The 24,256-nt window shown below is 46.2% G+C and overlaps 1 long non-coding RNA gene across 1 annotated transcript in view; it reads right to left on the reverse strand.

The window, feature by feature from the left end:
* LOC142741633 (uncharacterized) overlaps positions 1-22,613 on the reverse strand; it is a 46,953-nt gene extending 24,340 nt beyond the window's left edge. The window contains exon 1 of the long non-coding RNA XR_012881211.1: positions 22,324-22,613. This is a non-coding gene — a long non-coding RNA (uncharacterized LOC142741633). The remainder of the gene's footprint in view (positions 1-22,323) is intronic.
* Between the last annotated feature and the right edge of the window lie 1,643 nt (positions 22,614-24,256).

A 24,256-nucleotide genomic window follows, 5' to 3' on the forward strand; every position in this document is an offset into this window, starting at 1 on the left:
TAACCTGTAGTTTTTAATAATAACATTTTGGTGTAAATGTGACGGTTTGATCACTTTTTATTTCATTTTTTGTGGGAGATGGTGTGGGACCAAAAAATAGAGATTCTGGCGTTTACAATTTTTTTTTACGGCGTTCACCGTGCGGGTTAAATAATGATATATTGTAATAGTTCAGACTTTTACGGACGCGGCGATACCAATTATATTTATTTATTACATTTTTTACTATTCTCTAGGGGGAAAATGGGAAAAGGGGGGTATTTTGAACTTTTAATATTTTTATTTTTTTTACACAAAAAACAACAACTTTATTTAACTCATTTTTACTTTTTTTATTAGTCCCCCTAGGGGACTTCAACCAGCGATCGTTAGATCGCTTGCACGATATACTGCAATACTAATGTATTGCAGTATATCGTGATTCTGACAGGCAGGGCTTAATAGGTGTACAAAGATGGCGGACCTGGGGGTCTTCATTAGGCCCCCAGGCAGCCATAGCAACCATCGCTCCACCGCGATTGCATTGCGGGGGGGGGGGCTGGATGAGCTGTTAGAGGCGGCCGCCCCCTCTTTCTAACGATTTAAATGCTGCGGTCGCTATTGACTGCAGCATTTAACGAGTTAAACGAGCAGGATCGTATAGAGCGAGTTCACTCCGTGAGCCGGTTCCATACTTCCCCTACCCGGCTATGACGTAACTGTATGTCATATGTCGGGAAGGGGTTAAACCACAAAAAGTTGTTTTTTTTGTGAAGTCTGAATTTTGCAGCGGAATCGCAGCTCTTAGGCCTCATGCACGGCCGTGATTTTCGGGGTCGGCCGGCAGCGGAGTGTCACCCATTCCTATGAGCCACGGCCGTAATAAGGCATGTCCGTTCTTTCTGCGGTCCAGGCTCCTGGGCCATGCACGGACCGTGGAAACCACAGGAATGAATGGGGCCGCAATTCACCCGTGGATTTTTGGCGGGAATTGCGGCCGCAAAAGCACGTTCGTGTGCATGGGGCCTTAGGGTATGTTCACACACTTACTAAAAAACTTCTGAAAATACGGAGCTGTTTTCAAGGGAAAACAGCTCCTGATTTTCAGCCGTTTTTTATTAAAAGTCGCGTTTTTCGCTGCGTTTTTAACGGCCGTTCTTGGAGCTGCTTTTCTAAAGAGTTTATGAAAAATGGCTCCAAAAATGGCTGAAGAAGTGACCTGCACTTCTTTTTCGCAGCCATTTTTTACGTGGCCGTTTTGAAAAACGGCCGCATAATAAATACCCCGTCGAAAATAGCACGTATGAACATACCCTGAGGCCGGATTCACACGAACGTCTGCGTTTTGCGCGCGCAAAAAACGTGTCATTTTGCCTGCGCAAATGGCACTTAACAGCTCCGTGTGTCAGCAGCGTATGATGCGCGGCTGCGTGATTTTCGCACAGCCGCCATCATTATGACACTGTTTGTAAACAGAAAAGCACGTGGTGCTTTCCTGTTTACATTCATAGTTTTACTGCTGTTGCGCGAATCACGCCCGTCCCACGGAAGTGCTTCCGTGTGGTGCGTGTGATTTTCATGAAAAATGCAGAAATATAGGACATGTCGTGAGTTTTACGCAGCGTACTCACGCGGCGCAAAAATAACTGACAGTCTGCACTGCCCCATAGACTAACATAGGTCCGTGCGAGGCGCGTGCAAATCACGCGCGTTGCACGGAGGTATATCACATTCGTCTGAATAAGCCCTAACACTGCAAAAATCTCAACATTTGCTATTTGTTTTGCGGGTTTTATCTCCCATCCAAATTCAATAGTAAAGAAAATAAAATAAAAAAAGAGGGATACTGTAGGCGCTGCTTGGTTGGTAAAAGTTGGTTTATTGCATAAAAGCAAGGTAAACAGATTGCTACGCGTTTCAACGCCGGACTGGCGTCTTCCTCAGGCAGATAACACATACAGTACAAGATCATGCATATATATATACACATACAAGTGAACAGTGATAGGGCCAATTCAGTAAAAAAAACCGCCAAAAACGGGGAAAGGTCACAGAAACAACTCTTGTTTATAAAGTTGGGGAAAAAAAAAAAAAAGTTGGAAAAAATAAAAAAATTGCATTTATGTTCCAGAGCGCAATGTCGGGATACGCTATGTTTCAGATAACCATTTTTAACATTAAACCTATGTTTATTCATATGTGTATGTTAAACCTGTATGTAGGGCGCACAACCCAAACCCTTAGGGATAGGATGAATAAACATAGGTTTAATGTTAAAAATGGTTATCTGAAACATAGCGTATCCCGACATTGCGCTCTGGAACATAAATGCAATTTTGATGTCCAGACGAGGCTGGACGCAGCCTGCAGGGCTTAGGAGGGAAGCCTCCATGACAGCCCTAGGAGGGAAAGGGTTAACTTTGTAGGGAAAGTTAGAGGTGGAGGAGGGACAGGGAGGAGTTAGGGGGGCCGTTACGGAGCTTCCCGCTGTTTTTCTGCAGTGAGCCGGAAGCAGCGGGAGAAGTAACCACTCACCCAGTAAGCTCCCGTTGCCCCGCTCTGTTCCGTCATGTCTGAGGCTGATATGCTTGCGCGGCTGCGTGCCGCTGCTGTGCACCACGGTCCCGGTTGGTTGGAGGAGACCGTGGCTGCACTTACAATGATCCCCGACGCCGATTCGCCACGTCAGGCACGGCATATGAGGTCTGTTGAAGTGGGGGACAGGCTCCCCTCCCCCGGCCCCCTTCCTGGCAGTAATATGGCGGCGGGAGGGGAGTTTACAACACCCGCTCCTGCTCAGAGGAGGCAGAGAGCGTCGCCGGGGGTGACGGTGACTCAGGCCGGGTCTGCCCGTCGCTCCCGGCGGTCCCGACCTCCAGAACGCCTCAGCCCTGAGGTGGTCCCGCGGACACGGCGTCGCAGGGGGAGCCCTAATATGGACGCTGCAGGCCAGGCAGCTGGGGGGACCGCCCCTTCCCAGGTCCTGCGTCCTGGCAGGAATCCCAGGCCGCGACGGGGTCCGGCGGTTCTCAGGGAGTCGCAGGCCGGGCTCCCTGTCACCCCCCCCCATCAGATGCAAGATCGGGAAGACTAGCTACGGCCGCCCCGCCTGGTGATGCTCCGGCCAGGGGGCAGGCTTCATCAGGATCGTCGAGACGGACGCCTAGACCTGCAGCGACGTCGAGGCAACAGGTCCGGTCGGAAGTTTGGATCCCAGCGGTCGGGCGGCAGGTTGCCGGCCCATCTGCCAGTGCGTCATCATCCCCGGTTCGGAGATGTCGGTGGGATGGCCAGTCGTCGGCGAGAGAGGAGCTGGAAGACGGTGAACTGGACGTGTATCGGCGAGGGCAGGATGGTCCGGCTGACGGGAACACAGCGCCTGTGCAGCCCGGTGAGTGCATAACTCCATCTTTGTCGTATCCAGCGATTTTTATGTCGGGTGTCGGCAGGGGGGCTGCTAGCGTCGGATCGGTGGCCGGTAGTGGCGTGGGCGGGCGCGACGGCGCGGGTCTAGCGGACTTGGTGGGTTGCTTGCGGGAGCTGGTCGGGCGTCTCGATAGGGCGGCGGCGCCAGTAGTTACGGAGGTGTCCCCGGCGGTAGTTTGGGAGGGCCCCAGGGAAGTGGGATTGTTACAGGCGCGCCCCGTAATGGCGGCTACGGAGGCGGTCGCGGTGTCGGTACAGACCGAGGCCCAAAAAGACGGCGATCGGGTGCGTATTGATGATCGTGCTCGCGGGGAGGTATATGTTTGCTTTGAAGGTCCGTTGGGGGCGCACTTAAAGCAGGAGGTGCGTGAGCGTATTTGGAAGGACGAATACGTTGAGATTTTTTCTCTTCTGCCGCTTGCTAAATTCAATTTGGATAGGAGCAAGCGGGATGAGAGCAAGAAGGACGAGGAGGAGCGTCGGCGGTATAGGCTTATCCCGCAGACGTTCGTAAATTGGTCGCAGGCGTTCGCCATCTTAGCCAGTGTAATAGGGGAAAAGGCGCCGGAAAATTGTTCGGCGTTATTTTGTTATTTTGACGCCATTGGGGAGGCTCATCGGGTGTACGGGGGGCAGGCTTGGCTCAGATACGATGAGCAATTCCGTCAGCGTAAAGCGGTTCGGCCGGCGATTCAATGGGACCAGAAGGATATTGCTCTCTGGTTAAGGGTCACGGCTCCGGTTAGGCAGCCCTTTCCCGGGAGCGTTGGCCAAGGGGGCCAGTCCAGTCAGGTCGGACAGGGCGGTGGGGCAAAGTTGGGATTCTGCTGGCAATTCAACGATGGCCAGTGTAAGTTCGGGGCCACGTGCAAGTTCAAGCACGTGTGTTCGGAGTGTAATGGTGCATCCCATGGGGCGGCAAAATGTATGCGGAAAAAGAGGTCAGGGAACCAGTCCTCCTCGGCTGGTCAAGGGGTTGTCACCGGTGAGGGTGGAAAGGATGGCCCCCTATCTAAATGAGTATCCGGATAGGGCTGCGGCGAAGTTGCTTTACGAAGGGTTTAGTGTTGGTTTTATTATTCCTCCGCCTCCTTATGAGGTCCCGGTTACGCGGAGGAACCTTAAATCGGCCTACTTGCATGCTGAGGTCGTGTCGAAAAAGTTGTTTAAAGAAGTTTCGTTAGGCCGTATGGCGGGGCCTTTTATTGATCCGCCAATAAAGGATTTAGTTGTGTCCCCATTGGGTATTGTTCCAAAGCGCGAGCCCCAAAAATTCCGGTTGATTCAGCACTTATCGTTTCCCAAGGGTTCGTCGGTAAATGACGGGATTGATCATGAGTTGTGCTCCGTAGTGTATACCTCATTCGATAAAGCGGTTGGGTTAGTTCGTGCTGCGGGTCCAGGCGTGCTGCTCGCAAAAACCGACATCGAGGCGGCGTTCAGGTTGTTGCCAGTTCATCCAGAAAGCCAACGGCTGTTGGGTTGTTTTTGGAATGGGGCTTTTTACGTGGATCGGTGCCTTCCGATGGGGTGTTCCCTTTCTTGCGCGTACTTCGAGGCTTTTAGTAGCTTCGTGGAGTGGGTGACGAAGGGTGTAGCCGGGGTCGATTCGTTAATACATTACTTAGACGATTTCTTGTGCGTCGGCCCGGGGGGTTTGCCGGTTTGCGGTAATTTGCTTCATGCACTGCAGAAGGTTGCAAGGGATTTTGGGATCCCTTTGGCGCCAGAAAAGACTGAGGGCCCGGTAACGACGATTTGTTTTTTGGGAATTGAGATAGATTCGGTGGCTATGGAGTGTCGTCTTCCGATGGATAAGTTGGGGGCTTTGAGTCAGGAGGTACGTCGGGCTTGCAAGTTAAAGAAAATTACGCTGCGGGAGATTCAGTCGTTGCTGGGGAAGTTGAATTTCGCCTGCCGGATTATGCCAATGGGGAGGGTGTTTGGTAGACGGTTGGCGGCGGCTACGGCGGGAGTGCGTGCGGCACATCACTTTGTACGGCTCAAGGAGGAGCATCGGGCTGATTTGCAGGTATGGGATGACTTCTTGGGCCAGTATAACGGTCGGTCGCTATGGATGGCTCCAGCGCAGGATACGAGTGATTTGAATATTTTTACGGATGCAGCTGGAGCGGGCGGTTTTGGAGCTTATGGGGGGGGTCCGTGGTGCGCGGGTCAATGGCCGGCTAGCTGGGTGTCCAGTGGACTCACGCGGAATCTGGCCCTGCTCGAGCTGTTCCCCATCGTGGTTGCGGCGACCATCTGGGGGGACAGGCTCAGGGATAAGAAGGTTCGTTTTTACTGCGACAACATGGGGGTGGTGCTGGCCATTAACAACATCACGGCGTCCTCTCCTCCGGTAATTCAGTTGTTGCGACATTTAGTGTTGGTGTGCTTGTCATTGAACGCGTGGGTGGTGGCGGTGCACGTGCCGGGGGTACGGAATTGTATCGCTGATGCTCTTTCTCGCTCGCAGTGGGACCGGTTTCGGCAATTGGCACCGGGAGCGGAACGTCTCGGCGTGGTCTGCCCGGAACATCTTTGGGATCTGGTCTCGGTCCCGTAGAACGATTGGTGGAAAGGTCGTTGGCGCGCTCAACGTGGAGTGCTTATTCTGCTTGTTGGAGGCAGTGGGAGGAGTGGGTAAGAGAGTTGGGTGACGTCAACACGGATAGAGACAGGTTGGTGGCACTTTTGTACTGGTTAGGGGACGCCTGGGAGGCGGGGTTTTCATTGGCAAAGGTTAACCGTTTCATGTCGGCGGTGGCATTTGGTTTCAAGTTACGGGGCTTTAGGGATGTGTCTAAGGAATTCTTAGTGGGGCAGGCTTTGAAGGGTTTGCGCCGAGGTAGGGTCGAGGCGGATCGTAGAAGGCCTGTGTCGTTTTCTCTGTTGAGCTCTTTGGGCGGATCATTAGCATCGGTCTGTCGTTCTTCGGCCGAGATGAGGTTGTTTCGGTTAGCTTTTTCTTTGGCGTTCTTTGGGGCATTTAGAATCGGCGAGTTGGTTTCGCCGAGTACCAAGCAAGCTGGGGGGTTGAGACTGAGAGACGTGAGCATATATACAGATCGGCTGGAGGTATGGTTGCGTCGGTCAAAAACTGACCAATTAGGAAAGGGGAAGCTGATAGTGTTGTTCGCTCTCCCGGGTTCGGCTATGTGCCCGGTGGCGTGCAGGCAGGGTTTTAAGCCACAGGTGGGGTCTCCGGAGTTGCCATTGCTATGTCACGAGGACGGGTTATTTTTGTCTAGATTTCAATTTAGAGCTGTATTCAAAAAATGTTTGGCGGCGGTCGGTGTCGCGGCGGACGCGTACTCATCTCATTCCTTCAGGATCGGCGCGGCAACGGAAGCAGGGCGCTGGGGGTTGGATGATGAGGGGGTGCGGCGCATCGGTCGTTGGGAGTCCAACAGATTTAGGTCTTATGTCCGCCCCCATCTGTTATGAGTTTTGCTGTTTGCACTTATAAGAATGTTTTGTGTGGTGGTATTTAACTTGCTTTTCCGTTTCAGATCCGCCTCCGTGTTTGGTGTGGTTGCTGGGCCACTCTTACGTGCATTGGGGGGCTTTGAGGGCGGACGTCCGCCCGGACGGTCGCCAGTTGCGCATTCCGCGACAGGATGCGGTTTTGCATTGGCTGGGATTTAGAGGTATGTCGTGGAGTAGGGTGTTAGCAGAATTCCAGACATATGCCCGGCTTGATAGGGTCCCGGAGATCTTGGTCTTGCACGTGGGTGGGAACGATTTGGGAGTCCGCCCTTTTCGTGAGTTGGTGCGGGATATTAAACACGATATGTTGTGTTTGTGGGTTTCTTATCCCAGGTTGGTAATTGTGTGGTCGGACATTGTCCCAAGAAAACATTGGCGGCTGGGTAGGTCAGTGGAAAGAGTCAATAAGGCTCGCATTAAGGTTAATCGCGCGGTGTCCCGATTTGTAGCCAAAAACGGGGGCATTTGCGTTCGGCACAGGGACTTGGAGTCAGGAGTGGGGAACTACTGGAGGAGCGATGGGGTTCATTTGACCGAGGTTGGGATTGATCTGTGGAGCTTGGCAATAGCAGAAGGAATTGAAAGGGCGGTGGTGGTGTGGCGGAACTCACAGGCTTAAGGTGGTCAAGGCCTGTTTCGCTGTGGCGGGGGGAGTCCTTGAGGCCAGTCAGTACAAAATTGGTGGGGGGGTCGCATCGGGGGTATGCGTCCCCCAAAAAAGGTACATGGTTGAAGACTTCATCGGGTGTTATCCCTTTGAAGTGGTCTTCTGGTGGAAGGTATATCACTCGAAGGCTTCATCGGGTGTTATCCCTTTGAAGTGGACTTCTAGTGGTCGGTATAGCACTTGAAGGCTTCATCGGGTGTTATCCCCTTGAAGTGGACTTCTGGTGGTTGGAGCCATCTGCAGAGGTGAGCGGTGCCTCCGAGCTGGTTTACGGCTGGAGGTAATTAGTGGTTTGCAGATGGCTAACTCGAGGTGTGTAAAAAAGGAATATCTAAAATGGCTTCAAGGACTGCCCCTGCTCGGTCTAATGTTAACGTTAAATTGTTATTTATGATTCTGACCCATGTTGGGTCATGTGAATTATTAGGAGGAATTCTCTGGTGGATTCCTAATTAGTTATCCGAATGTTTCAGATTTTATTTGTTTTAAACTGTGAAATTAATAAAACGGCTGCTGTGGCCATTTCACATCCAACCTCGGTGTCACGTGTCTTTTTCTTAAAGGTGGGGGTGAAGGGATTGGTAGGGATAAGGGAAGGTGCACTAACACACGACTCTACTTAGGCAGGTCAAGACGAGGCTGGACGCAGCCTGCAGGGCTTAGGAGGGAAGCCTCCATGACAGCCCTAGGAGGGAAAGGGTTAACTTTGTAGGGAAAGTTAGAGGTGGAGGAGGGACAGGGAGGAGTTAGGGGGGGCCGTTACGGAGCTTCCCGCTGTTTTTCGGCAGTGAGCCGGAAGCAGCGGGAGAAGTAACCACTCACCCAGTAAGCTCCCACCCTCCCGCCCATTTGGTGTTATCTCTTGTGGTCTTTATTATGTCTGTTTATGAGTGTGGTAATTTTATTGTGTGCTTATTTAACATGTTTTTTCTTTTCATTCGGAGTAGGTCCTGGTGTCATGGCAGCTGGCGGGGGGAGTCCTTGAGGCCAGTCAGTACAAAATTGGTGGGGGGGTCGCATCGGGGGTATGCGTCCCCCAAAAAAGGTACATGGTTGAAGACTTCATCGGGTGTTATCCCTTTGAAGTGGTCTTCTGGTGGAAGGTATATCACTCGAAGGCTTCATCGGGTGTTATCCCTTTGAAGTGGACTTCTAGTGGTCGGTATAGCACTTGAAGGCTTCATCGGGTGTTATCCCCTTGAAGTGGACTTCTGGTGGTTGGAGCCATCTGCAGAGGTGAGCGGTGCCTCCGAGCTGGTTTACGGCTGGAGGTAATTAGTGGTTTGCAGATGGCTAACTCGAGGTGTGTAAAAAAGGAATATCTAAAATGGCTTCAAGGACTGCCCCTGCTCGGTCTAATGTTAACGTTAAATTGTTATTTATGATTCTGACCCATGTTGGGTCATGTGAATTATTAGGAGGAATTCTCTGGTGGATTCCTAATTAGTTATCCGAATGTTTCGGATTTAATTTGTTTTAAACTGTGAAATTAATAAAACGGCTGCTGTGGCCATTTCACATCCAACCTCGGTGTCACGTGTCTTTTTCTTAAAGGTGGGGGTGAAGGGATTGGTAGGGATAAGGGAAGGTGCACTAACACACGACTCTACTTAGGCAGGTCATGACAGTCACTCCCATTGAGAGCATACCGTGTGAACTTTCGGACAGATTTACCAGACTTAAAGAGGCTCTGTCACCAGAATAAAAATGCTCCATCTCCCACATCAGTTTATCGGCGCTGGAATGTAGTTACTAGCAATGTGTTTTTATTTTAAAAACGATGTTTTTTAACAAAGTTATGGCGTTTAGAACATTTATGCAAATGAGGGCCTTAATGCGATAACAAATTTACATGTTTTTTTAAAAAAAATATTTTTCTACTATTACGAAGAAGAAAATATTTGTTAAAAAAAATTAGATTTGTGTCGCCATATTCTGAGAGAAATAGCTTGTTTTTAGTTTTTATTGGTGCCGTAATTCAGTACATACAACTTTTTGATCCGTTTTATTAAGCTAAGGTGAACGGAAAAAAGAAATTCTGGCATTTTTTTTTCTTACAGCGTTCACCTAGCTGGTTAAATATTGAAATATTGTAATAGTTTGGACTTTTACGGATGCAGCGATACCAATTATCCATAGTTCTGCTGATGCGTCATATTTCTGCCCTCGCCATGACGTACAGTTACGTTATTGGTCATTAAGTGACATCATCTCCTTTCAAAGAGTAGTAAAATACGGGGAAATTTGAATCATACATTTAGGGTAAGCCTATATCCGCCCCGTTGGCCGCAGGGAATTACGGGCGAAAAACCGCTCCAAATTGTGCAGTTTTTGTGCCCGAAATGTCTGCTGCGGAAATCTGCAGAAATAGCCGTCCTGCTGGCAGGCCGACCTCCTGGGATGACGTTTCATCCTAGGAGGCCGCTGCAGCCTGTGATTGGCTGCAGCGGAGGTCACATGGGATAAAAAGTCCTCCCAGGAGGCCGGCCTGCAGAACGTCAGAGGTAAGTATAATGTGGTTTTTTTCACCGCAAAAGTCGCAACACTTGACTATCTGTTGCAAGCTTTAGATCCCCATTGCATGCAATGGGGAAAATCCGCAACAATTTCCCGGCAATTCCGCAACCACAATTCACATGCCTTGGCTTAAAAAACCGCACCGCAGGTCCATTTGTGTGTGAAATCTCCGGATATCACGAAATCTTATCCACTTCTCTGCTACTGTATTATGCAGTGGATTTTCCGCAAAGAAATATGATTGAGGATATAGCATGTCGATCGGCGCTCATTTACCTTCATGGATCAATGGTCGGAATGTATGAAGACGAATGATCATTAATATGATCATTTGTCCCCATACAATTGCATCTTGTCGGGACCATCTCTCCTGTTTACATATGAAAGATTTGATCAGCTGATAAACAAGCATTTGCTCGCTCGTTGGCTGATCGCTTCCCTGTTTGCACAGGGGAATGACTGGGAACGAGCGTTCATACCCGCACTCAATCGCCCGATCATTGATCTGTGTGAAAGGGCCTTAATCGTAGGAGCGTTGGAATTTACTTAGAAGATAACTCCATGATTTTCTCAAAGGGACTACTGAGAAGCACGCAAATGAACAACTCAAGAAGAACAAATTTACTGTCATTATAATATATATTTAATATATTTTATTAGAGGGGTGTTCAGACTTCACACCTAGAAAGCTGTAAAACTGAAGCATTATCTGTGGGATTAAAGAAACAGTAAGATAGATGGATAGAAAGAAATTGTTGCCTATCCTGCTCTATACAGTGCTCACATAATATCGCCATATAGTGCCCACATATGCTGCCTACCCTCGCTCTATACAGTGCTCACATAATACTGCCATATAGTGCCCACACATAGCAGAAATGCTGCCTTCCCCTGCTCTATACATTGCTCACATAATACTGCCATATAGTGCCTACACATAGAAGAATATGCTGCCTACCCTCGCTCTATACAGTGCTCACATAATACTGCCATATAGTGCCTACATATAGAAGAATATGCTGCCTACCCTCGCTCTATACATTGCTCACATAATACTGCCATATAGTGCCTACATATAGAAGAATATGCTGCCTACCCTCGCTCTATACATTGCTCACATAATACTGCCATATAGTGCCTACATATAGAAGAATATGCTGCCTACCCTCGCTCTATACATTGCTCACATAATACTGCCATATAGTGCCTACATATAGAAGAATATGCTGCCTACCCTCGCTCTATACATTGCTCACATAATACTGCCATATAGTGCCTACATATAGAAGAATATGCTGCCTACCCTCGCTCTATACATTGCTCACATAATACTGCCATATAGTGCCTACATATAGAAGAATATGCTGACTACCCTCGCTCTATACATTGCTCACATAATACTGCCATATAGTGCCTACATATAGAAGAATATGCTGCCTACTCTCGCTCTATACAGTGCTCACATAATACTGCCATATAGTGCCTACACATAGCAGAAATGCTGCCTTCCCCTGCTCTATACAGTGCTCCCATAATATTGCCATATAGTGCCTACACATAGAAGAATATGCTGCCTACCCTCGCTCTACACAGTGCTCACATAATACTGCCATATAGTGCCTACATATAGAAGAATATGCCGCCTACCCTCGCTCTATACATTGCTCACATAATACTGCCATATAGTGCCTACATATAGAAGAATATGCTGCCTACCCTCGCTCTATACATTGCTCACATAATACTGCCATATAGTGCCTACATATAGAAGAATATGCTGCCTACCCTCGCTCTATACATTGCTCACATAATACTGCCATATAGTGCCTACATATAGAAGAATATGCTGCCTACCCTCGCTCTATACATTGCTCACATAATACTGCCATATAGTGCCTACATATAGAAGAATATGCTGACTACCCTCGCTCTATACATTGCTCACATAATACTGCCATATAGTGCCTACATATAGAAGAATATGCTGCCTACTCTCGCTCTATACAGTGCTCACATAATACTGCCATATAGTGCCTACACATAGCAGAAATGCTGCCTTCCCCTGCTCTATACAGTGCTCCCATAATATTGCCATATAGTGCCTACATATAGAAGAATATGCTGCCTACCCTCGCTCTATACAGTGCTCCCATAATACTGCCATATAGTGCCTACATATAGAAGAATATGCTGCCTACCCTCGCTCTATACATTGCTCACATAATACTGCCATATAGTGCCTACATATAGAAGAATATGCTGCCTACCCTCGCTCTATACATTGCTCACATAATACTGCCATATAGTGCCTACATATAGAAGAATATGCTGCCTACCCTCGCTCTATACATTGCTCACATAATACTGCCATATAGTGCCTACATATAGAATATGCTGCCTACCCTCGCTCTATACATTGCTCACATAATACTGCCATATAGTGCCTACACATAGCAGAAATGCTGCCTTCCCCTGCTCTATACATTGCTCACATAATACTGCCATATAGTGCCTACACATAAGAGAAATGCTGCCTTCCCCTGCTCTATACAGTGCTCCCATAATATTGCCATATAGTGCCTACATATAGCAAAATTTTTTGCCTATCCCGTTCTATACAGTGCTCACATAATACCTCCATATAGTGCATACAGCTTAGTGCCATACAGTGCTACTGAATGCAATGCTTTATATTTCTCAAATAGTAACACGGTCAATATCATGATATATGTCTCCCACTAATATCCAAGGAATACATTTACGGGGATGGATCCACTAGAAGATAAAGGTATAGCCACCAAAGCAAACGTCTATTTTTGCCCATGCTATAATCCAGCCTTGCATTAAACTAAACAGCAAATACAGCTCATAGGTTTGGTGTCCCTTTAAATCTGTGGACATGTCCTCTGTATACTATAAAAATAGCAATATCTAGCTCCATGCGTGACCCATCAGATGCAGCATTTTCTATTTGATCTCGGTGCCATTAATTACATACAGAACTATTATTAGCAGTGTGTCTTATCTCCTCGCTGCTTACAGTAGATTTCTTTCCATTTACAGTAAATGACTTATCATCAAGTTGCGCCCACTCATCTGTCATATCAATATTATACACAACAGCTTCATAAGCAAGACAAAAAGTGAAAAACTCTTTGAAATGAAGCTTATGTAAAATATTACTTGTGCTAAGTGGCCCCCTAGTGGCAGCTTTGTGTATGGCTGTTTATTGTACAACATGGAGATTTTACAGCCATTGCGCGTAACTGCACATTAAGCGCCATATGATTCCACATTTATTTTGCGGATGCTGCTCTAGGACAGATGTGCGTCTGGCTGTAGCTTCCACCCACTATGATAACTGATCACTGGGTTTCAGTTGCCAGACCCGTGGTTCTCAGCAGTGGCGGATTAAGTAGACCATGGGCCCTGGGTTGTTACCCAAACTTGGGCCCCCCATCCTCACCGCCGCCCTGCCGTAACTATTTTTAACACTACTTTTTTGGGCAAGCATTAACAGTGTTACGATTTCCCTTGTCACAGGGCTGTGTCCCTACATACTGACAGTATCACACTGTGCTGGGACACATCCTCCTGACAAGGGGAATTGTCTATCAGTCCTGGACTGCAGAAAGACTTTTTGTGAAATACAAGGATTCCTATAATAAACATGTTAGGAGAGTTGACAGATTCTCTATAAATCTAGTGACTCACAGGTGACGACGTCTCAGATTCTAGTAGTTTTTTTCCTCTTTTCTTCTCCATCCGGTGCAGCGCTCATGACGACTTCTCCCGGCCATGACTCATTTCTGCAGAATTTGCCACTCAGACGTCTCCTCACTTTTCCAACATTTCCACACCTATAAACGAAAATAAAGTTATCATGGTGCCACATACTGTGCCCCTAAATATAATAGCACCAAACACTGCGTGCCTAAATATAATAATACCACACACTGTAAAACACCACATACACACAGCCCCCTGTACATAGTGCCACACACAGCCCCCTGTACATAGTGCCACACACAGCCCCTGTAGATATTACACACCCCCATAGATATCGCCATACACAGCCCCCTCTATATATCACACATCCCCCCGTAGAGAGCGTTACACACAGTCCCATATAGATAGTGCCATACAGCCCCCTGTAGAGAGCGCCACACAGCCCTCCCCCTCTTGTAAATAGCACCAAAAAGTCCCCCCTATAAAGAGCGCCACACACATACCACTGTGGATAGCACTACACAGCCCCCCCTTGTATATAGTGCCACACAGCGCTCCCCCTTGTTTATAGTGCCACACAGCGCTCCCCCTTGTATATAGTGCCACACAGCGCTCCCCCTTGTATATAGTGCCACACAGCGCTCCCCCTTGTATATAGTGCCACACAGCGCTCCCCCTTGTATATAGTGCCACACAGCGCTCCCCTTGTATATAGTGTCACACAGCACTCCCCTTGTATATAGTGGCACACAGCGCTCCCCTTGTATATAGTGGCACACAGCGCTCCCCCTTGTATATAGTGGCACACAGCGCTCCCCCTTGTATATAGTGCCACACAGCGCTCCCCTTGTATATAGTGGCACACAGCGCTCCCACTTGTATATAGTGGCACACAGCGCTCCCACTTGTATATAGTGGCACACAGCGCTCCCACTTGTATATAGTGGCACACAGCGCTCCCCCTTGTATATAGTGCCACACAGCGCTCCCCCTTGTATATAGTGCCACACAGCGCTCCCCCTTGTATATAGTGCCACACAGCGCTCCCCCTTGTATATAGTGCCACACAGCGCTCCCCCTTGTATATAGTGCCACACAGCGCTCCCCTTGTATATAGTGCCACAAGATTATGTACACATTTAAAAACTTTATATCATAATTTTATATATATATATATATATATATATATATATATATATATATATATATATATATTAGTACGTGTGTGATTGATTGATTTTATTAAAAAATATTTTCACTTTTTGAGATCCAGCTGCTTTGTATCCTGTATCCGTCAGGTCAGCAGGACTGACAGGATCAGTGACACGCAGGATCCACCTCAAATCTATCACATCTAAGATTATAATTTAGCGCAGGGCCCGTTTCACTGATCCCGTCAGTCCTGCTGACCTGACGGATACAGGATACAAAGCAGCTGTATCTCAAAAAGTGAAAATATTTTTTAATAAAACATAATTACAAAGTTGCACCAAACACACATTTTTATATAAAAAAAATTAAAATGACGTGATTTTTGCGACGTTTTTTTCCGTAGAGAATGCAGGTTTCGTTTTTTATCGTTTTTATGCAAATTTTTTTGCTATTTTAGAATTTTATTCATAAAGTTTGAAAATAATAGTAAAAAAATAAGCTTTTTTACGTTTCAGCTATTTTTTTTGGTAATAACATAGTTTTACCCTAAAATAGACCTTTTATTTGTGATCGCCATTGTTTACCGTAAATTTTAATATATTACATGTCTATATTAGGGTAATTGGGTCAATTGGGTAATTGGGACGACGGTTTTTATTGGGGGGGGGGGGTATTTTATGTGTATTTATTATTTCATTTTTTTTTGCTCTTTACTTTCCTATTTTTTTATTACTGTGGTCTGTCCCCCAAAGGTCAAAAAAGACCTTTGGGGAACTTTATATATATTTTTTTACACCATGTTTTTCCCCTGTAACTGGAGCTGCACAGCAGGGAAATCAGCCCTAGTGACGATTGTCACTAATAGGGCTGTGCTGGGTCTAGTAAGACCCAGCAACAGTCTGTCAGTAACGGCACCCGGCGATCATGTGACCAGTCACCTGATCACCGGGAGGAATAGAGACAGCGCCGCTGCTGCTGTCTCTATTCCTATACACAGCTTTCATTGAACGCTGTGTAAGAAGACATCGGAGAAGACAGAAGCAGCGAAAGCTGCTTCTGTCTTCTCCTCTGGGTCCCCGGCAGTCACTGACAGCCGGTGACCCGACATTCAGCTGCCCGATCGCGTGGGCAGCAAGTTAAAACCCGAGCCGTAGAAAGTCTATGGCTCGGGTTTTAAGGACCCGTCCCTGACCGCTGGCCATAAAAATACAGCCAGCGGTCGGGAACCAGTTGGGCAGGAGGATAAGCCAACTAACCTCAGCGCCGGTGACCGCCCGCCCGGCTCTTCTCTTGCAGCTTTGGAGTAACAGAACAGCCGTCCGTCGCTGTTCTGTTACTCAATGGCGGCGCCCGCACTTGTCAGGGAGGCGTGTCCTACCCCTTTCCCGGCCAATTCCCTGCTCCTCCCCTCCTCATCTTCGGCAGTTAGCAGCGCTAGCGCGCTGAATAGGTTTGTAAGATGATGTGCGGTTCGGGCTGCCATGGGCCCCCTGGGAGCCTCGGGCGACCGCCCGAATCGCCCATATGATAATCCGCCACTGGTGGTCAGTGATATTCATTTACGAAATCAACCAAAAAGAAAAAAACATACAAAACATAAATCACATGAATTTTATATAAAGCCACTTCTTCATTGAGAATGGAAAACGGGACACTCTTATTCTTGACAATTGTGGTCCCCTACGTCTGACCAAAGACATAACTAGACCTACCTGCATCTGGGGCAAAGATTTTGAATTAAATAAAACAAATTTTCATGAATTTACATGGCGCAGTTAAACGGTGTTTCTATTTTTTTACAAACACCAAAACCATGACATTTTCACGGTTATTGCAGCAATTTGACCGCACACGCCATGTGAACAAGCCCTTAAGGGTCACTAAGCCTTGAACAAACTTAGCATAAATCAATAGTAAATATAAGAAACTTACTAATATATCTTATTAGAGAAAAATGTCTTTCCACTTATCAGGCTCCCCCTTTCTAAGGGTATGTTCAAACGCTTAACCAAAAAGGCCTGACAATACGGAGCTGTTTTCAGGGGAAAACCGCTCCTGACTTTCAGAAGTTTTTTTAGCAACACGCGTTTTTCGCTGCGTTTTCGCAGCGTTTTTTTCGGCCGTTTTTGGAGCTGTTTTCAATAGTCTATGAGAAAACGGCTCCAAAAACGTCCCAAGAAGTGTCCTGCCCTTCTTTTGACGAGCCGTATATTTTACGCGCCGTATTTTGACAGCGACGCGTAAAATGACAGCTTGTCTGCACAGAACATCGTAAGACCCATTGCAAGCAATGGGCAGATGTTTGCCGACGTATTGGAGCCGTCTTTTCAGGCGTAATTCGAGGCGGAAACGCCTCCATTTCGTCAGAAAAGAGGTCGTGTGCACATACCCTAAGGCCGGGTTCATACGACCTATTTTCAGACGTAATGGAGGCGTTTTATGCCTTGAATTACGTCTGAAAAAACGCCTCCAATACGTCGGCAAACATCTGCCCATTACTTTCAATGGGTCTTACGATGTACTGTGCCGAAGACCTGTCATTTTACGCGTCGCTGTCAAAAGACGGCTCGTAAAATTACAGCCTCGTCAAAAGAAGTGCAGGACACTTCTTGGGACGTAATTGGAGCCGTTTTTCATTGACTCCAATGAAGAACCGCTCCAAATTCCGTCCGTAAAAGATGCCCCGCAAAACGCGAGTACATGCAATTACGTCTGAAATTCAGGAGCTGTTTTCTCCTGAAAGCAGCTCCGTAATTTCAGACGTAATTGCAGTTATCGTGTGCACATACCCTTACGTGCTGCTAATAGTAATCTATGGAGAGAGTGGGAGGGAGCTACAAGAGGGAGACGGAGAAGAGAGACATCGAGACACTGCTGCAGCTTCTAGTAAGCATTTTATCTCACCCTAGTTCTGGATTCTTCAACTGTTCAGCATTGCTGCATGATGTCCCCCATATTGCTGCTGCTTATAGTAAGTGTTATATGTCACCCCAGTGCTGAATTCACAGCTACACTACTGATTACGGCTTTATAATATCCTCCATGTTGCTGCAGCTTCTAATACATGTTATATCTCATCCCAGTGCAAGATTGACAGCTACACTGTTCATTACTGCTGTATACTGTCCTCCATGCTGCTACTAGTAAGGATGGGTTCACACGACCTATTTTCAGACGTATTGGTGGCGTTTTACGCCTCTAATTACATCTGAAAAAACGCCTCCAATACGTCGGCAAACATCTGCCCATTGCTTTCAATGGGTCTTACAATGTTCTGTGCAGACGAGCTGTCATTTTACGCGTCGCTGTCAAAAGACGGCTCGTCAAATTACAGCTTCGTCAAAAGAAGTGCAGGACACTTCTTGCGACGTTTTTGGAGCCGTTTTCTCATAGACTCCAATGAAAACAGCTCCAAAAACTGCCGTCAAAAACGCTGCGAAAACGCTGCGAAAAACGTGAGTTGCTCAAAAAAACGTCTGAAAATCAGGGGCTGTTTTCCCTTGAAAACAGCTCCGTATTTTCAGACGTTTTTGGTCACTACATGTGAACATACCCTAAGGGCATGGCCAGACGTAGCGGATTTGCTCTGGAATTCCGCTGCGGACACTCCGCAGCGGACCCGTTTCTCCATTGCCTTCCACAGCTTTGTGGTTGGGTTCGTTTGCACGTTGCGGACAATTCCGCTGCGGAGCATAGGCTGCGGTGCGGAATTTGGTGTCCACAGCATACAATGGTTGTTGCGGACGTGTGGCGGACTGGTTGCGGACTCATTGCGGAATTTCTCCATTGACTTCAATGGAGATTCAAAATTCTGCAATGAAGTCCGCAGATGTAATGTAGATGTTATGTGTGCTGCGGAGCGTATTGGTTTTTTAACATGACATTTCTTCATTATGGCTGGACCTATGTGTATTTCTAGGTCTACAGCCAGACTGAGGAAGTCAATGGGGCTCCCGTAATTACGGGTGACTCCGTGTGTGCACCCATAATTATGGGTGACTACGTGTGTGCACCCGTAATTACGGGAGCGTTGCTAGGCGACGTCAGTAAATAGTCACTGTCCAGGGTGCTGAAAGAGTTAAGCGATCGGTAGTAACTGTTTCAGCACCCTGGACAGTAACTACCTATCACAATATACATCAACCTGTAAAAAAAAAAATAGAAGTTCATACTTACCGAGAACTCCCTGCTGCTTCCTCCAGTCCGGATTCCCAGGATGACGTTTCAGTCTAAGTGATGGCTGCAGCCAATCACAGGCCAATCACAGGCTGCAGCGGTCACATGGACTGCCGCGTCATCCAGAGAGGTCGGGCTGGATGCCGAAAGAGGGACGCGTCACCAAGACAACGGCCGGTAAGTATGAAATTCTTTTACTTTCACTAGGGAAAGTGCTGTCCCTTCTCTCTATCCTGCACTGATAGAGAGAAGGGAAGTACTTTCACCTCAATACGCAGCGGCTAGTCCGCATCAATTTAATGCCCATTTTGGGCAGATCCGCAACAGAATCTGCGACGCAGATTCTGTGCGCCATTGATGCGGACAGTTGCGGAAGAAATCCGCCACGTCTGGGCATGCCCTAAGTGTTCTATCTCTCCCCAGTGCTGGATTCACAACTACACTGCTTAGTACTGCTGTATAATCTCCTCCATGTTGCTGCTGCTTCTAGTAAGTGTTATATCTCACCCCAGTACTAGATTCACAGCTACACTGCTCAATACTGCTGTATAATCTCCTTCATGCTGCTGCTGCTTCTAGTAAGTGTTGTATCTCACCCCAGTGCTGGATTCACAGCTGCCCTGCTCATTACTGCTGTATGATGTCCTCCATGCTGCTGCAGCTTCTAGTAATTGTTAGGGTATGTTCACACGCTTAGTAAAAAAACGTTTGAAAACACAGAGCTGTTTTCAAGGGAAAACAGCTCCTGATTTTCAGCTGTTTTTTATTCAAACTCTCGTTTTTCATGGCATTTTTTTGGAGCTGTTTTTCTATAGAGTCAATGAAAAAGGGCTCAAGAAGTGACGTACACTTCTTTTTTTGCAGGCGTTTTTTAAAATGGCTGCGTAAAAAAACGCCCCGTCGGAAAACAGCCGAAAATAAGCCGAGTGAGCATACACTTATATTTCACCCCAGTGCTAGATTCACAGCAACACTGCTCATTACTGCTGTATAATCTCCATGTTGCTGCTGCTGCTGTTTCTATATACATGTCATAGATATCGACAGGAGAGCAGGATTCTCCTCTTAATTATGTGCTGTGTATGGAAAACATGATAGCAGTTAGGGTATGTTCACACGCTTAACAAAAAATGACTCAAAATACAGAGCTGTTTTCAAGGGAAAACAGCTCCTGATTTTCAGACGTTTTTTAAGCCACCCGCTATTTTCGCTGCGTTTTTTAATGGCCGTTTTTTGGTGCTGTTTTTCTATAGAGTCTATGAAAAACGGCTCCAAAAACGGCTGAAGAAGTGACATGCACTTCTTTTTCGTGGCCATTTTTTTACCGTCGGAACAGAACGCCGTTTTTCCCATTGAAATCAATGGGCAGATGTTTGGAGGCGTTCTGCTTCCGATTCTTCAGCCTTTTTTCGGGACCTTTACGGCCCGAAAGACGGCTGAAAATACTCCGTGTGAACATACCCTGAGGCTTCACCCTCTAGCTCAGAGAAAACTGAGAATGAAAGATTGAGCCTGCAGAAAGGAAAACTGCTATAAAATGTCATATAATGGCCAGAAATAGTGTTAGTCCTCATGTACATATATGACAGCTTATTCTGAAAGGTCATCCGAAATGATAGGTACGCTTTAAGTGATACTGACAGAGGCCATTCCTGGATAGGATAACATTATGTATTCTTATATACCCTCTATTTTACTGGAAAGTGAACTGCTGGCTGCAACTCAACTAATCTAATCCCAACAATCAGATAATACACAAATAATACACGTAATATTAACTGAGCTGATATCAGTAATGAAGGTTAATAAAGAAAACCAATTCCATTCTAATGACCTTCAAATTGAACAATTTCCATCTCCATCCAGACGAGTCTCGAACCTGGAGTTTTCATTTTGCATGTCTAATTGTAATAAACCAAACAGTAAATCAGTACCTCCTATCAATTTAAAGGGTCTCAACCTTATTGGGATTTTACATAAGGGGGGCTAAAATGACAGATCGATTCTCGTGCTTAAAGGGGTTTTCCCACCTCAATAATTGATGACAAATAACTAGAATGAAGGGGTTAGGACCCCGTTGGGCAAGTTCTGGGATGATCTAGACAAGGAAAATAAAGGAAATATAGACACTGACACTGTTACAGTTTACAAATACCCAAATGGAATTAATTTACCAAAAAATGGCACCTAAAAAAAGTCTAAAACTAATCCCACACAAAACAAGATTTCATAGCACTATGTCAATGTGAAAATAAATAAGTTTATGGATGATGGACTTCGTGGAGACAAAAATAAAAATGGTCTCTATCTTTGAGGGGTTAAGTGCATAGTTGGCTTATACTTATACCAGGTATAGGAGTTGTATGACACAACCGGGAGTATTTACTAAACTCTGTTTTTTACCTTAGATACCAACAGCCCCAACTGTGGTCTCGGCTATTGACTCCCAGCAAAGATCTGTCCGCTACCTTTTTAGGAGTGAAAAAGTGACACTGAAACCACCATGAAAATCTGACCTAAATGCAGTGTGTGAATCCAGCCATACAGGGTTGTCTACATTTTTATTCATTAACCCCTTAATGACCGGGCCATTTTGCACGTTAATGACCAAGGATTATTTTTTGTTTTTTCACGGTCGCATTCCAAGAGTCATAATTTTTTTTTTATTCCGTCGACATCGCCGTATAAGGGCTTGTTTTTTGCGGGACGAGTTTTATTTTGTAATTGTACCATTTTTAGATGCTTATAACATATTGATTAGCTTTTATTAACTTTATTTTAGGAGAGAATTGAAAATAAGCAGCTATTCCAGCATTAATTTTCACGTTCTAAATTTACGCCGTTTACTATGCAGCGTAAATAAAATGTTAACTTTATTCTATGGGTCGGCACGATTACGGGGATACCAAATATGTAAAGGTTTTATATGTTTTTCCTACGTTTGCACAATAAAAAGCCTTTTAGAAAAAAATGACTTGTTTTTGCATCGCCGCATTCCAAGAGCCGTCATTTTTTTTTATTTTTCCGTCGATGTGGCCGTATGTGGGCTTGATTTTTGCGGGAAAATGTGTAGTTTTCATTAGTACTATTTTGGGGTACATAGGACTTATAGATTAAAGGGGTTGTCCCAAGTTGATAAATGGAGCTATAAAGCTCCCCCATGTAAAAATAAGAAGAATTCTAATTACCTGTCCGTCGTCCAGCGATGTCGTTTTCTTGCTATTCTTGATTGAAGTTGCGGTCGGTCCCTCTTTGTATCCTGCTCGTTGCCTAGGTTCCCGGCCACCGCTATTTACCTTTAGCGGTGGCCGCGCATGCGTAATGACATCCTCTGCGTCCGGAGCAGAGGATGTCATTTGCTCGTGAACGCGCATCTCGGCGCTTCTCGGCGCATGCGCAGAAGATGCAGTGGAAAGGCACCCGTCGCAAGGAGAAGTCTGCGCTCCGCTAAAGGTAAGTGTGTATATGTTTGTGTGTGTGTGTGTGTGTGTGTGTGTGTCTGTGTATATATGGGTGTGTTTGTGTATATGTGTTTGTGTGTGTGTGTTTATGTGTGAGTGTATATATGGGTGTATTTGTGTGTATGTGTATATGTTTGTGTGTGTATATGTTTGTGTGTGTGTGTGTTTTTGTATATGTGTGTGTTTGTGTATGTGTATATATGGGTGTGTTTGTGTACATATGTTTGTGTATATGTTTGTGTGTATATGTGTGTTTGTGTATATATGGGTGTGTTTGTGTATATGTTTGTGTGTGTGTGTTTGTGTATATTTGGGTGTGTTTGTGTACATGTGTTTGTGTGTGTGTATATGTGTGTGTGTTTGTGTATATATGGGTGTGTTTGTGCATATGTTTGTGTGTATGTGTGTGTATTTTTGTATATGTATATTTGTGTGTTTGTTTATATGTGTGTTTGTGTATATATGGGTGTGTTTGTGTACATGTGTTTGTGTATATGTTTGTGTGTATGTGTGTGTTTGTGTGTATATGTGTGTGTTTGTGTATATGTTTGTGTGTATGTGTTTGTGTAATATATGGGTGTGTGTTTATGTGTTTGTGTATATGTTTGTGTGTGGTTGTTTGTGTGTGTGTGTGTAGGTGAGTATAAGTATCGGTATTGTTCACATTGATAACTTTTTTTTTATGTTGTTGCAGATTTTGATGTACCAATTGGACTACGTCTTCGATTCGTAGATCTACGTTTTTTGAAAATTTTAATAAAATGGTTAACGAGGGTTTTGTTGGGGATTTCTTATTTCAATAAAAAAAAAATTGTCTTTGTCTTTTTTTTCAAACTTTATTAGTGCCTAGATAATGGCAGTTGGCTGATTGACAGCGTCCATTATTAAGGCGGTACTTAGTGTTAGCCGGTGCAGAGGCTAGCACTAACCACCCATTATTACCCCGGTACCCACCACCACCAGGGGTGCCGGGAAGAGCTTGGTACGATCCAGTACACGACCATCTGTTGTGATGGTCGGGTACTGGGGCGGCCGTAGGCTGGTATTATGAGGCTGGGAAGGGCCAAAAACCGTGGACCTTCCCACCCTTGTAATGCTAGGCTGCTGCTGCTGCTGCTGTGTTGTATCGGGCTGGTTATAAAAATGGGGGGGACCCCCATGTCGTTTTTTTGTAAAATTTAACAATAGACGTTGGGTCCCCCACATTTTTAATAACCAGCCATATACAAGGCCGCAGCAGTCTGGCATTACACGGGTGGGAGGGGCCACTGGTTTAGTACATTCCCAGGCTAATAACACTGTGTTGTATGTGGCTGGTTATGATAAATTGGGTGGAACCCCATGTCTTTTTAATAAAAATAATAAATAAATAATAAAAAAAAAATGACGTGGGGTCCCCCCCATTTTTATAACCAGCCAGATACAACACAGCAGCAGCAGCCTAGCATTACAAGGGTGGGAAGGTCCACTGTTTTTGGCCCTTCCCAGCCTCATAATACCAGCCTGCGGCCGCCCCAGAGCCCGACCATCCCAATGAGATGGTCGGGTACTGGATCGTACCTGGCTCTTCCCGGCACCCCTGGTGGTGGTGGGTACCGGGGTAATAATGGTGTTTAGTGTTAGCCTCTGTACCGGCTAACACTAAGCCTCCCCTTAGTAA

The sequence above is a fragment of the Rhinoderma darwinii genome, chromosome 2, assembly GCF_050947455.1.
Source record: "Rhinoderma darwinii isolate aRhiDar2 chromosome 2, aRhiDar2.hap1, whole genome shotgun sequence".
Lineage (NCBI taxonomy): Eukaryota > Metazoa > Chordata > Amphibia > Anura > Rhinodermatidae > Rhinoderma > Rhinoderma darwinii.